Source organism: Macaca fascicularis, chromosome 17 (assembly GCF_037993035.2).
Source record: "Macaca fascicularis isolate 582-1 chromosome 17, T2T-MFA8v1.1".
Taxonomy (NCBI): Eukaryota; Metazoa; Chordata; class Mammalia; order Primates; family Cercopithecidae; genus Macaca; species Macaca fascicularis.
Genome location: NC_088391.1, coordinates 97,141,964 through 97,155,846, shown reverse-complemented (window position 1 = coordinate 97,155,846; position 13,883 = coordinate 97,141,964). Strand labels below are relative to the sequence as shown.

The 13,883-nt window shown below is 41.1% G+C and overlaps 1 pseudogene; it reads right to left on the bottom strand.

Moving 5' to 3' along the window:
• Nucleotides 1-4,647: 4,647 nt before the first annotated feature.
• Nucleotides 4,648-8,398, bottom strand: LOC102121078 (large ribosomal subunit protein uL29 pseudogene; annotated as a pseudogene).
• Between the last annotated feature and the right edge of the window lie 5,485 nt (nt 8,399-13,883).

The window sequence follows — 13,883 nt, the reverse complement described above, 5'->3', positions numbered from 1 at the left end:
CCGTGCCCGGCTAATTACTGTATTTTGGGTAGAGACGGGGTTTCACCATGTTGGCCAGGCTGGTCTCAAACTCCTGACCTCAGGTGATCTGCCCACTTCAGCCTCCCAAAGTGCTGGGATTACATACAGGTATGAGCCACCGTGCCCAGCCTAATTTTCTTCTGGTAGTTTCTACAGCCCAGAATCAGAAGTGGGGACAACTCATGGCTTAGTTTCTGTCTGACAAGATGGGTTTAGAGGATGTGTGAATTCTGAGTGCTGGGAAAATTTTAATTGAAATGGTTGAGCAGATGTGGTTTCAGGCTGGGTTGTTATAAAAACGTCATAAGTAAGTGGTCATAATACCTTGTCATTGATTGTAGTTACCAGTTTCTCAGGGGTTTCTATTTGTATTTTACATCCAGAAAGGGACTCATGGGAGATGAGAGAGGGGCTGAGAATCAAAGGTCACACTGAGAGTAAACAGGAGTGAGAGTAGGGGGTTGTAACAGGGGTAAGAATTTCTGAGTTTAAGATGGTGGAGATGGAGCAGCTTCAGGTAATGCTGAAGTCCAAGGTGTGGCTGTGAGTGCTGGTGCTAGAGGAGGGTATAGCTGAAGGCCAATGGAGGTAGTTGAAGTGTGAAGCCAGCAGTTTGCAAGGGCCATCAAAATAAATGGCTCCCAAGACACTTCAAAGAGGAGAGTGATGGTCCAAGTGTGCAGACCCTCAAGGCATGTGGGTGGGGAGCAGACACCAGTGGAGGCAGCACTGTGGTCAGGGAAGTGCTAATGGAATGGTGTGGACTTCAAAAGAAACCAGCTGGGGCAGAGAACGGATCAGAGGTCAAGAGGTGACTGTAGCTGTTTTGCCTTATTTTGGAAAACTGTAAAATGGGGGAACTCTGAATTCCATTCAGGTTAGTAAGAGAACAGCACATCAGGGGAAAAGAATGGTGTCGTTCCAGAAGTTGTTGACAATAGAACAAAGATGCTGGGCTGATGATAAATGGTAACAAATAAACAAACAAATTAAAACAACTGCAAACAGATGGGAGGTGGCAGGAAATTAGGTTTAATGTATTAAGATGCCTGAAGATGGATGGCTTCCAGGCTGAAGGATTCAGTCTTCCCTCTTCATTCAAACACCCACGTTCTTCCCATTTTCCCTTTTGCTACCTTCACTGTTCGGCTTGTTCTCAAGTTAATTCTTCTTCCATAGTGGGGAGAAAAGTTGTTTTAGAAGTGCCTAAATCCTCCAGGAATTTTAGGAGGCCACACCCAGATGAAAGGTGAGTGTTCCTTCCTGGTTGTCTGTATCAACAAGGAAACGTTTCCCAGATGTCTTTAAATTTCTTCTGATGTCATCGTTAACTACATCTGCATCACACGCCTATTTCTAAACCAGCCACTGCCAAGGAGAATGGGACTGCCATTGCCACCATTGACTGCAAAGCAGTTTCCCATGAATAGACAACACATTGTATGAAAAAATGAAATTTCTGTTAAAAGGGAGAAATTGTTGAGTAGGCAATCAATAGCATCTGCTATATTTTACGTTAAACAAAATAATCACACAAATATCATTAAAATCTGACTACATGTATACATATCACCAACTGGATAAATAAAAATAGAATTGTAATCTACTTCAATTTAGCCTGTGCTCCCGCTGAGCCGCCAAAATTACTGTTGCTAAAGTTACGATCATGCTGCTAAAACTACTAGGCCCTTCACGGTAAGCGTCGTTCTTGACTTTTCCACGGAAATCTGTGATTTGAGTTTTCCCGAGATCGTCTTTTCTCCTGACTTCTGACACATCGTACCCTTCTGCTTTTCCTCTTCCCCCTTTACTTATTCTTTATATTTTTTCTTTGCTTGTCTATTCTACACTAGTTGTTAACCAAGGGTGATTTGGGGCCCCAGGGGACACTTGGCAAAGCCTGGAGGCATGTTTGGTTGTCATAATTAAGAGGAGGCTGCTAACTTCTGCTGAGTAGAGGCTGCGATGCTGCTGAACATTTTGCGGTGCACAAGGCTGCCCCTACAGCAACGATTATCTGGCTCCAGACGTCAGCAAAGCCGACACTGAGGAAACCTGAACCAAGCCTCCTCTAATAGGGCTTCTCAGGCACCAGTGCTGTCCTTTCTCCTCCTGTTCTACCTTCTCTCCTGAGGTCATCTCATCTTTTCCCACTTTAAAATACCATTTATGTACCAACAGAACCAATTTTATTGTATTTTCAGATCTGATTTCTTTTCTGAGTTACAAGTCTAGATGTTAAACTGTCTACTTAAAAATTACATTTAGATTACACAGGCATCTCAAACTTAGTATTTTCAAAACTTATTTGACCATTCATGCCAAATGCACTCCTCTTCCTCAATTCTTCATTTCAGAAGGAGCTATTATTCACCCAGCTGTGGAAACCACAGGCCCATGAGTCCTTCCTGAAGCCACCATTTCCACAACTATCACCATATTTGTGGTCCAACACTGAGACCTACTGCTTTTAACTCCAAAATTACCCCGACTCAGGCCCCACCTGACTGCCACCACCCTACTTCCAGCACTGTCTCCTCTTACTTTTTTTTTTTTTTTTTTTTGGTAGACCATGAGTCTTGCTATATTGCCCAGGCTTGTCCTGAACTCCTGGTCTCAAACAATTCTCTTGCCTTGGCCTCCCAAAGTGATGAGATGATGGGCATGAGCCCCTGTGCCCAGCTCACTGTCACCCCTTAACTGGCCTCCTGGCATTGTCTCCCTGCTGGTCTCCAGACATTCACTTCTACTCCCCTCCAATCTGTTCTCCAAATAGTAGCGAGGCAGGCCTTGTGAAGCTAGACCATGTCACACCCATTGCACTTGTGATAGAAAACCTAAAATCCTCAAGTCAACCTATAACCCTCCTCTCTGGTTTCAGTCTTTGATGCCTCCTGTCTGTGTTTCCTAGAGCTCTCACATTAAAGTTCAGCACCAAAAACGAGGTGCCTTCCACAACAGAAATGTATGATGCCAATGTTCTAGAGGCTAGGAGTCTGAGACCAAGGTGTGGGCAGGGCTGTGGGGGAAGGGTCAGTTCCAGACTCCTCCCCTGGGCCTCTAGATGGTCTTCATGTTCACATGGTTGCCTCCCTGTATGCACATCTGTCTCCAAATTTCTCCTTCTTTTAGGGAAACCAGTCATGTTGGATCAGGGCCCGCCCTAATGACCTCGTTTTAACTTGATTAACTCTATAAAGACCCTGTTTCCAAACAAGGTCACATTCCTATGAATACCAGGGTTTAGGACTCCAACATAGGAAGTTTGGGGAGACACAACCCAATCCATCACACCCCTCTTAATTATCAAGGATTTCTGTATCTGTTTCCTCAGTCTAGAAAGCTTGATTCCTTACTCTCCACTTCATTGTCATCTATTCCATTCAGCCGGCAAGACTCAGGTTAAATGTGGCTTCTTCCAACAGGACAGGTCATCCTTGATGCCTCCTCTAGATCAGGTCCCCTGTGACACTCACTCGCAGCACCTTCTGGTGTGACTTCCTGTGCTTGTAGCAATTCTAAAATATATATGTAGGTGGGGATTCTTTTTTGTTTGCTGTGTTTCTCTCCTGCATCGTTTATAAGTTCCATGAAGACTAAGACCATGTCTAATTTGTTCATCACTGCATGCCCAGTGCCTACGCAGTGGTCTACAGAAAAATACTTAAACATTTATTGACTGAACATGAATTAAAAATCATCACTTTCTTAGTCTTCTTCTCTTTCATCTTCACTTTTGATGCTTTTTTTTTCTCTCTCAGAAGGAACAGTTTTCACATTTTCTCACTAGTGTTTCTAGGTAAACCACAGCAAGCTGAGCACACGAAGCTGTTGCCGTGGAAGCTGGGGAGGTGGGTTGGATTCCTCACCAGTCAAGTGACCTTTTACCACCCCGAGGTCCATGATTTACGTCTGTTTTTCAGAAAGATCACTAATGACTCTGTCCTATGAACATTTACGTTGCCTTTTGTTAACCCACAAAGGTTACATCTTTGAATGCCAGAGTTCTTTCAAATAAAAGTTTATGAAAATTGTACCCTTGCCTGCAGTAAGGCCAATGCATATATAGATTGAATAAATGCATGTAAATTTTCTTTGCTTTTTCTTGGTATTGTATCAATTCAGTTTGATAACACAAATTATTTCACACTGATTAGAAGAGACTCACTTTCTCTCTCTATATATACACACACATACAGATACACGTATATACACACATATGTACATACATATATACACACATACACATACACATATATGTATATATATCACATAGGAAAACAAATACATTGTTACTAATAAACTCAAGTAACTTAGTATGAAAGGTTTCCCAATACATAAAGTCCATGGAAGGAGGTTTCCTCTTGCAGGTGGAGTGGGGCTGGAATGTTGGCATGCGGGGCAGGTGCGTTATTACTGATAGCAATGTCTTCATTTGGACTGGAAAAGTCAAGGAGAAAGAGTTGTACCAGTCTTTCAATAGCTTCTACAGATCCATTAAACTTAAAATAGATTAATCTCCAGAGACAGTCAACTTCCCGGACACAGCAATTACAGTGAAAGATGGCAAGCCCAAGACATCCATTTAATGGAAACCTACCGCCCAATACAGCTGCCTCCATAACTCTAGTTCTCATCCTGTGCAGGCTGCTTCTCCATCTCTGCTGCCAAACTATTCAATGCCAACTTGTTCTTCCCCTTAAAAGGCAGAGAGGGATGAATTTCTGAACTTTGCAGGATGTTCACTGGAAATGAGGCAAACTTAGGATACTTTGAAAAACATTAAATCAACTTAAAAAAAGTAAACAAAGCCTAGGAAAGCCAAATATGAGTTAGGTGACATATACCAAGACGACTGGCCTATGCACAATTACTTTGAAGACACTGGAACAATGCTTAGACCAAGTAGCTCTAATTTACCCAAGGAATGAAAGCAAAAACACACCATTATATATTTTTAAAAGTTTGTTTTATGAGAAATATATTCTGAAATAACATCCATCAAGTTAAAGTTGGATTCATGTTTAAGTGGTAGACTTGAAAGAACCTTTTATAAGCTACATAGAGTTTGGTTAGGTATAACATATTCATTAATGTTTAAAATTAATATTTATTGAGAACCGTTAAAAGGGCAAGTTATCTTCCAAAGATTGGAGGAATGTCAGAACTGAAATGGTAATTTACAGACAATCAGATCTTGTCCCACTTCCTCGAAGAAACGGAGATTTAGAGAGAAGAGATTTATTGGTCCTGTGTTATAGCAGTTTGTTATTAAAGAATACTATTTTTCTCCTGAAAATAAATTCACAAAGTGCCTACCCTAGGTAGCAGCAATGTCCCAGGGAATCTGGCGACTCTTCAAAGACTTCGAAAGTTGTGTGCATTTTCTACTGGGCACGCAGCCCTTCTGGAACATGTCAGTATGTTTTTTCTTCAGGGCATCGTGCAGGACCCGTTGCCTACGGCTAATAGTCCCAAAAATGTGTGTGTGTGTGGATGGATTGGAATTCTCTGCTGGCCATAAATAGGCATGTGTGTTTTGGTTCAATGTACTTTTAATAGTTAGAGACCTCGTGAAAATAAAAAATGTTCTAAAGTTATAAATATGTATATGAATATTGCAGTTAAATACAACAGGCAATTGTACATAATTTAACTTTAAATACAAACATACCTGACAGCCACGCCTAAGATTAAATAGAAGGTTTACTTTTCTCCCTAGTTTATAATTCTCTGTTCTCTTCCAATTCGTCATTTACAAGCCAAGTTCCATACTGTTAGCCAATAATTTTGTATTTTATATTCAACACATTTAATTTTGCTAGAGCTATGAAATATCATTTACAACCTTCCACAACTTATTTGCCTGTTTCTTATCAATTTCAGATCCATAATTGCTTTCTCACACCTCTTGTTGGTTCATCAGATTCTGTCTAGATGAGGCAGTCTTATTGCTGCAAAGCTGTTTAGTCATTATATCGAATTAAGGCAACGCTATGCCCCATGCACCGGATTTTTCACCTGGGCGCGTGTGTTTACGGCTTCCATTGCTTCCTTAGTGTCGTCTTCTGGTTATTTATTTATTTATTTATTTATATTTTGAGACTGAGTCTCGCTCTGCCACCCAGGCTGCAGTGCAGTGGCGAGATCTCAGCTCACTGCAACCTCTGCCTCCCGGGTTCAAGCGATTCTCCTGCCTCAACTTCCAGGTGCCCACCACCACGCCCAGCTAATTTTTGTATTTTTAGTAGAGACAGGGTTTCACCATGTTGGCCAGGCTGGTCTTGAATTCCTGACCTCAAGTGATCATCCAGCCTCAGCATCTCAAAGTGCTGGGATCACAGGCAGGAGCCACCACACCTGGCCTGTGTCGTCTTTTTAAAAACCATTAAAGAGAGGAAAATGTCTAAAGCTGTGGGTCTATTTGCTATTAGTACCATTGGCAGGACATGGAAAGTAACACCTATGTTTCCTGAGTGCTATATATATGCTACTAACACTTCTGGACTTTTTAAATGTTTTTGTTCGTTTGATCTACATTTTAATAAAATTATTACCATCTTCCTAAATAAGCCATTTAAGTTTCATTATGTTTGAATAGAATACGTGCTTAGAAAAAAACATCAGTTTAGTTTCTTCTCCTGAGCCTTCAGACTCAGCAAAGAGTGATATCTGGTAATGTCTGGTTGAACTCATATGTTAAAAAAACAAAAACAAAAAAACAAAAAAAACCACCAAAAGTTTGTGATCTTGTTCTTGGCAATCTTCTGTTCAGGAAACGTCAATTCCCAGTGCTTGGGTTTCTAAAAATGATGACCTCTGAAGCATGCACCAATGTCTGAAGAAGTGGGCTTAATTTGTTTAAAGTTTCAGCTATCACCATGCGGCCAGTAGCCTGGATGCACGTCTCCCAGTGTCAGGCAGGACTGTAACAGCTGAAGAAGCCATCCAGTGCTTCTTTCTCATTTTATGAGTCTGAGACTTAATGGAGTACTATACGGGAAACTGGCAAGCACCGTTTTCACCTGGGGTGGTTGTGGAGGGTTATTCCGTTAGTTGGGAGTGGTTTCTAAGGAACACTTGCCGTCAGATTCCCTATTGTCAGTGATTCATTTATGTGACAACCCAGCTTGCCCCTGGCAGCGACAAAGTCCTCGCGGTAGCAGTGCTTTGGGGCTCACCTCTTACCAACAGGTGTAGGCAATAGCGCAATCCATCTTGCAAATTAAATGCGCTTAGGTATTTGTCAATTTTACTGTTATCACTGTAAGAGGCAGAAAGGGGAATTGAACCATTATTCTTTTAAAAACGATCACAAAATATGTATTATTCCTAATCAATAAATAGGATTTTCCACTGCTTCAGTTACTCCAGGAGAACAAGGCAGGGAGTTAAGGCATCTTGCTTTGCTCCTTCAAACCCCCAAAGTTGTCTTCGGTCCTGTAAAAGACAACTTGAACTTACCAGCCACACAAAGCCTGGCAGTATCAAAGGTTCATGCACTTTCTCCAAAGGGCCTGCCCTGTGCCAGGGGCTTGTTGAGGGTCCACGTAGTTTTTGTCATCTTTTAATGAATCTTACTATAAGCAAAGCAATGGGCTCTGAGCCTGGAAGGGGAGACACCAATAAGAAATAAGACACAAACTTCGCAGCAACGTGTACACCAAGCCGTTCTATATAGCACAAGAAGTTGCTGATGTCTTGGACCTGGAGGAAGCTTTCTCGTTGTCATTGCAGACGGCCTCCGTATTTCCCAACGTGGAGCCTCCCGTTTCCTAAATACCTAATATATGTTCATATTCGTGTAGCAGGGCTTTTGTAACAAAGCGTCACAGACGGGTGCCGTGAACAGCAGAGATGTATTTCTCGTGGTTCTGGAGGCTGGAAGGCCACGATCATGTGATGGACAAGTTTTTTTCGTCTGAGGCTTTCTCCTTGGCTCCTAGAGGGTTGTCTTTCTCCTGCGTCTGTTCACGATCTTTTCAGTGTGTGTGTCTGTGTCTTTTTTTTTTTTTTTTTTTTTTTTTCCGCCGCAGTGGGTACAGCCGCTCCTAACGCTGCTGCTTTTTGGTCTTCAGGTTCTCTTCGCGCTGGTGGAGCCGGCGGTGGCTGGCGCGAGTCTTCTCAGGCCTCAGAGTCAGGGGCTTGCGCCTCTTGCCCTTGTAGACTTCCCTGAGGATTTCTTTCTGAGTCTGGTTAATAACGGTGAGAACACGGGCAAGGGACTTGCAGACGATTCGGATCTTAGAGAGCTTGGAGGCCGCGCTGCCTGTCACTTTGGCAACTTGAAGCTGGGACCGCTGCACCCTCAGGTCGCCTGTTTCAGCAGCTCCTCCTCCTCCTTCCCGCGAAGGTCTGGAGACTCGATCTTGGCCATTGCTGCACAGGCCGCCCATTCATCTTTTTTTTGTATATATATCTTATATATATATTTATATATACATTTATATACATTTATAGATATTTTAATATATTTTTATATATCTATATAGAGAGACACCAATCACATTGAATTAGGGCCCCACCCATATGACCTCATTTAACCTTAATCACCTCTTTAAAGACCCTATCTCCAAATATAGTCATGTTCTGAGGTACTGAGGGTGAAGGCATCAACATGTGAATTTCGGGGCACAGGGTTCAGCTGATAAACTATGCCAAGCCTTTTATACATATTATTCTCTCATTTACTCACGACAAAATTCCTCCATGGGAAATGCTATCATTGACATTTGCAAATAAACAAATCAGGGAAGTAGAATAGAAAAATGTGGACATTTCAGGCTTTCTAATGGGGCTGATTTCCAGTCCAAGCAATTCCATGTAAGCTACGTGAACTTGGCTAACCCACTTAAACTCTGAGCATTATCACACAGAAAAAGATGAATTCCAGTGAAGAATCAGCCTTCCCTAAAAATGCAATGCTACCTGTCTACAGTTAGACAAAGAAAGTTAAGATCTCAACTATTCAAGAGATTCTTACTATTTTTCTTCTATGGATAAGCAATTGATCACTTATAAATATGAAATGTTTTACTGGACAAATACTGGGATCCTTTAAAAATGTATGTGGTTTGCATTCTTTTCAAAGAGGCTTCTCAAGCTTCGGTAACTTATTAATAAAAGACCCATCCTCCCCTCCCATCAGAGAGGACTGATAATTATAAGGTCCTCCCTCCTACATCTGACTCATGGAGCAAATCTTTATGAGCGAAGACAGTGTTTCCCTGGAGGGAATACCTGGTTGAACTCGTGTGTTTACAAAAAAAAAGCCTGAATTTTTTTTTTTTTCTCACTGCAACTTCTGCCTCCTTGGTTCAAGTGATTCTCCTGCCTCAGCCTCCCGAGTAGCTGACCTTACAGGCGCTCACCACCACGCCTGGCTAATTTTTGTATTTTTAGTAGAGATGGAGTTTCACCATGTTGGCCAGGCTGTGCTCACACTCCTGACTTCAAGTGATCCGCCCTCCTCGGCCTCCCAAAGTGCTGGGATTACAGGCATGAGCCACCACGCCCAGCCCCAAAGCCTGAAGTTCTGATGAGGTAACAACCTAAAGGTTGAGGATTCCAGTTTCTGACAGGTTAAGCATCTCCCTCCTTTTTTTCCATCTTTTTTTTTTAAATGATAAACTTACTTTGAATTCTGAGTGTGTGAACTTTCTATATCACAATATTCTACCTCTTACGGTTGCTGTACTGACTCAATGAAATAATCTGTGAAGAGCCAATTGCCTGGGACACTGTCAATATTTTGGATGTAAAATGATGGAGGATAAACAGCTAGTGTCCTGGGATGTAACCTCTTCAATTTCTCTGAGAATCCTCCTGTCTCAGAGCCAAGAACTTTCAATAGCTGCCGTTGCTGAGGTTTTATTATTTTGGAATCAATGAGAGTTAAAATACAATGAAACAAGATGAGGTTTTTCACGTGATAATTCTATTTCCTTACAAAATTGGACACAAAAAAAATTGATTAAGATTCATAACAAGACTCATCATTACATAAATGTCTAAACTTCTGATTCAAATGAGGTACCACGAAGCTGATTACTTCCTGCAAAAAATGGGAGGCGAGCTTGTACATAAGGGAAGAATTATTCCTTTGTTTTTTGTTCTGGCTTCTGCCTAAAATGGAAATTTTCCTGAAATTGAAAATTTTCAACTTTTCTTGTTAATTGGAGTCACCACCTCTGGGAATAAACCTTAGATGCTCCGTATTCCCAAGAAGGCTCTTTCTCGGGGTCTTATAGAAGAACTCGGGCTAGCTGTGGTTCTTTTGCACTCAACTGAGAAGAGGGGAGTGGTTGCACCCTACTTTCCAGGCCTTCCTCAGGCCTGGTGCTGGTGGACTGGTGGGCAGGCAGGCAGGCAGGCTCGTCTCAGGTGACAGCGACAAACTCTTGCAAACGTGCAATAGAAAGTGGAAGGGGAGTTACCTTCCAGAGACTGGGTTAGCTTAACCTTTTCCTCCCACATTTTACTCTTCACTATAAAGAAGTAAAAAGGTCAACCTTCCCCTTGGGGCTGGTGTCACCAGTCACTTCGATAAAAGATACTGTCTGGAGTGACTTTCCAAGCCCCGGGCTAAGCCTGGAGGTCAGAAAGGGTTAGGAATGCCCCAAAGGGAATTCATTCTCCAATTCCCCTCCCCTTAGGTGTCCTTAGGTTGGCCTTTGTTTGCATTCAGGCTTTAGGAACCTTTGTTTTCAGTTGGGCAGGGCTTTTTGCTGGGGTCCCACATTGTGATGTGTGTAGTGGGCTCTGAATTTTAGATGTGTTTGTTCCATTTGGTTTTCACTCTTTTGACATAGTTCAGTAGCTGAGTCATTCATTGCCTTTGCTCAAATTTCCCTGTATTTGAGCTCTGATTAATAGCTAATAGGATGAATGGATAACACTTACACAGTGCTTATGACGTGCCAGGCGCTGCTCTGAGAGCTTTACATATATCAACTTATTAATGGAAATTTCCAGGTTTCCTGTCTGCAGAATCTTTCGTATCAGGGCAATCCATATTTTTAAATTCAACCACTGCAGGTAAGAAGCTCACATGGTGCAAAGCATAGATGCAAAGAAGAGGAATTGAGTGGCTGCCCTTCCTGAGCCTCCAGTATGAGGTAACTGTTTCATGTGGCAGGTTTTGATGGATGTAGAGAGAAGCACAGATAAAGTACTAGGGAGGCTCAAAGGAGAGGAGGAACTCACATTGGGTTGTGATCATCATGGAAGAGCCACTTTGGGGACAGCAAATATTTCAAATGGCAGCAGTGGGAGGGTAGCATGAAAATCACGTGCCACGTGCAGGTACCAGAGGGAAGCTCAGGGCTTGTTCAGGGGCAGTGATAGCCAGCTCCTGACCTCCAAAGCTAGGACAGTAGATGGCCTGTCTGAAAAACCTGGGGGTTTTCCTAAGGGCAGATGACAGAAGAGTTGTTTGTATTAAATGTCAGGAGGATAAACTGTAGAGCCAGGAAGAAGAGGAAGCTGCTGTAACAGCAGAGAGGGAAAGAACCTGGAAATGGGGCAGCGGCAATGGAAATCAAGAGAGCTCAAAGTGAGTTTGGGCTGCTGAGTCTCACAGTACGAGACAAGGAAGAAGGGAGGAGCCACCACTGTTCCAGAACCTTTAAGGCTGGCATAATTCTGTCATTATTTACAGAAGCTGCGGATTTAGGTGGGATATATGCATGTGTCACTCTGCACATGGGAAGATAATTCTATTTGTTTTGGACATGTTGAGTCTGAGGTCCTGCTGAGACATTAGGACAGTAGAGGCGTGCCAAAATGTCCAAGCTGGCTCTCTGAGAATGAAAGTATTATTGAAAAATAAATGCACAGAGTAAATATAGTCATTCAACTATGTCATAGTCTTACTTCTCAAGCAGACAAAAAAAAAATTATCAAGAGTGGAGTTCTTAAAGTGGTCCATAGCATGACCGCACCTAGTTATTTTCTATTATATATACGTATGTGTGTGTTTTGTGTCATTTACCTTTGAACAAATCACATGAAAATAAAAGTTACATATGTGTGTTTAGCTACTACTAAATACAGAAAACACAAAGGACAAACAGGCAAAAAACAAAAACAAAATCAAAACTGTAATGGACTCACCACCCAAAGGTAAAAACTATTAACACTTTACTGTATTTTCGTTCTTTGATAGTTTTTTCAAAAAAACTGTGTATGTTTTGCCCCGCATATTTGTAATCATAATTGTAATTTTTAAATCATTAAATCTGATTCTGACCTGCTTTTAAATCAGCTGTTGTACACACTCCCTGTGTAATCATTTCCCATTAAATATCTTTAGGGAACTTAGAAAAAAATTATAATAAGAAATAAAACAGAGCTGAAAGAATTCTACCTATTCTGTGGGCAATCCCCAAAACTTTTTTTAGTTTTTTTGCTGCTTTGCAATTTTCCAATGTTTGTACGTCTATTAAATTAAATAGAAGCTACCGGCATCTCCTTTTATTTGTTTATCTTTGGGTGTTTATCCTCAGAATGATCAGTAATCTACATTACTTATGAAAGTGGACTATCGCCCCAGATGCTAACAATAGTATAGTTTGCTAGAATTCCACATTTATGTCCAATGTACATTGGAAAATATTAAATTTTCTGCCAAGCTTCTATAAAATCTAAGGAGTACAGGGGAAATGCTTTGCAGTTTCCATCATTAAGGTAGATGAGATTAAAAAGAAATTAAACCCAACTCAAATATTCATAAATATTTTGAAGTTATTGGGGTAAACAAAATTCCTTTCTCATGCCTTTTCTACCAAAGGAAAAACACACTCGGTTCTCTTTAGTTTGTTTATATCAGAGGATACTGACCCTAGAAGCAAACACCAACCACACCTGTGAGTCTGTTCCTAGGCCATTTGACATCCAGGTGGAGCTGATTCCTGGAGAAAGTTAATCTGTAAGGATCGGCTTAATTTTCACTCATTTCTTCAGACTTTGTTTGCCTTGGAAAGCATCCTGAGGGACAGGATCCTTTAGGAAGCTTTTTGAGAAGCCCCCTTAAACATATTTTTTCCCTGCAAGGCCAGGAAGTGCCATTTTGTCGAAAATAATTGAAATTCAAACCTCAAAAAGGCTGAATTCATTTGAAAATTTGAAGTGTCCATTCAAGAAGGTTTTACATTTTGTAATGTTTGCCTTATCCACGGCATAAGGAAACATACAATTTGAAAGTTAGACTTGTTTAATTTAAAACCCATATTCTAGTTTTGTACCAGTGTTTTATCTGGTAATATTTAGTCCTAGTATATGTAGGCTGGGGACAGGATGGAGTTCAAAATGAATAGCACATACAAATTATATGTTTGTAATCACAGATAGGGCTATGATTTTTTCATTTTATAAAAATCAAGTTATTTTCTTATTAATGATACAAACATCCGAACACTTTTTATAATAAACTTTTTGTGAAATATTGGAAGATAACTCTAGGAATCTTTTTGTACTCACTGGAGGTACTGCTATTTAAACAATATCCTCCCCACTTATGATCAGAGCCAAAAGGTTTTTAAAACAGGATGCAAAATATTACAACATCTCATTATGGGGTTGAGGTTTCCTTTAACATCGTGTTTATGGATCTGGAAATCAAGTAAAGATAATAATTGAAGGGTTGTCTCTACTCAGCAGTTGAGATGGGAGATGAGGGAAGATGGTGTACAGCGGAAATCTGGTTACACACAGTCAGCTCTGCCCTCGTCCATGGGAAGGAGGGCAATGCCCAAGGGTTGCCTTTGTAAAGTACTCTCTTGATTTGTTCCTCGAAATTTTAAAAAGATTTAAAAAGTGTCTACCTACCCATTTTATTTTAATGCTAATTTTGAGTGGGCTGA